We start from the raw sequence: 1,839 nt of genomic DNA on the forward strand, positions 1-1,839 counted from the left end.
ATAGGTTCCCCCTCACTGAGTAGCCACACCAGTGGAGGAGGTCGGGCTGGTGAGCTATTCCCCTTTTAACTGCGGCACATTGCCAACACCATGCCATTGTTACTTTGCCGGTGGTTGATTCATGTTTGAGCTATGTGATGCTGGGTGAAGACGAGTTTGGCAGGTCTTCAAACAGCAACGGTCCTATCTTGCTGACTTGCACGTGCTTCCACACCAGGCTTGGAGTGGTGCTGGGGCCGTCTGAAAACCTGCCTGTCCTCCAGGTGGCCGGGGCTGTGCAGAACTTGGCTCCTTTGAAAGTCGCTCTTCGCGTGGCTGCTGAAGATGAAATAAGTCAGCCACACCACCGCTGGGCCTAATAGCAGTCCCAGTGCCAGCCTCAGTTGTGTTAGGACAGCAGCAGTTGCTTCTTGCTTGTGTCTCAAATACAGCTTTTAAAAAAAAGATGCTGGAATTTTAGAGTTGAGCAGTTTTTAATCTGCAAATACCACCTGTGTCAATGGTTATGAAAGAAGAGATCGTTTCCTTTAATTGCCCCTAGAATTTAGAGGACTGCCTAATTTGCAGTTAGCCTGGCAGCCTGAGGAGCTTTCCAAACTCTACTGCAATGACTTTACCTCTCAGGTGGCCCACGGCAGCTGGCTAGCAATGCCCAGCTATCCTGCACAATGCTTTAGGACGGGAAGTGAAAAATCCCATAGAAACCCCAGCAAAGATTTGGAGGAGGCGAGTGCAGTGACACAGTACAGGGGAGCTCAGAAACGTGCCAGCTAGGCTGAAACTGGAAACTGAGAAAGAAAATGATATTGTGTATAGTATGGCAGTTCTTATGAAACAGAGCCCCTGGCTATTGAGCTTAGAGTAAAGACAGCATCTCTCGCAGCCCATGGCTCCCACTGCAACTCAGGAGGAAGCGGACCAAGCACACGCGGGCAAGATGACACTTGCTGCAGTCCACCCTGCAGCAGTGCCACTGACTGGGAGGAGCACCAAAATACAGGTTCTCCCAGGGCACCATTTTCCCTACAGCCGGCTTTGTGCACGGGAACCCCGGGCTGAGCTACAAGTGAAATACAGGGAACGTGCATGCTCAGGGGGCGTTTCACGTAGGGGTGTGCGAAGCGGGCCCCATTCGATTCGGATTTGGCCCAAATCGGGGACAGTGATTCGATTCATTGATTCAGATCGCCGTCCCTGATTCCATTCAGCCAAACCTGAAGATTTGATGCCGATTCGGAGAATCAGCGATTCGGACATAGACACCGCTTGAAAAGTTTTTTCTATAAACTTTCATGATATCAAAGCTATGCAATGAGAACCAGGAGACCTGCGTTCAGTCCCTAGCCGGTCAGCGAGTGCCGCGGGCCCTTGGGCTGTCACGTTCCACTTCCACAATGAAAGGGGTTGCCAAATGGGGGATAACGCTTCCAACCTTGCCAGACTGGATGGGTTTTCCAAGCAGGTGCCCCGTGTGCCAGTGAAATTCAGTTTGGGCTCAGGATCCTTTGAATACCAGGTTGGTGCTCCAATGCTATGGTGGTTTCCATGTCCCCTAGGCACAGGCTGATGAGTGATGGGCTTAAATTGTAATGAGGGAGATTCAGGTTAGACATCGGGGAAATATTTCTATCAACAACGAAACAGGTGACCTAGGGGAGCTGCAGAGTATCCATCACAGGAGATTATTTTAACAATAATTTATAGAAGTGCCAGGAATGGTTTAGAAAGGGTTGCTCCTTTCTTGGGGGATGGACTAGGTGACCTCTCAAGATCCCTCCCAAGAGTCATCACAGGGAGGGGCACATCCAGGAAAAGGCCCAGTCATTCCCAACTCCAGAA

Source organism: Alligator sinensis, unplaced genomic scaffold (assembly GCF_000455745.1).
Source record: "Alligator sinensis unplaced genomic scaffold, ASM45574v1 scaffold278_1, whole genome shotgun sequence".
In the NCBI taxonomy this organism is placed as follows: domain Eukaryota; kingdom Metazoa; phylum Chordata; order Crocodylia; family Alligatoridae; genus Alligator; species Alligator sinensis.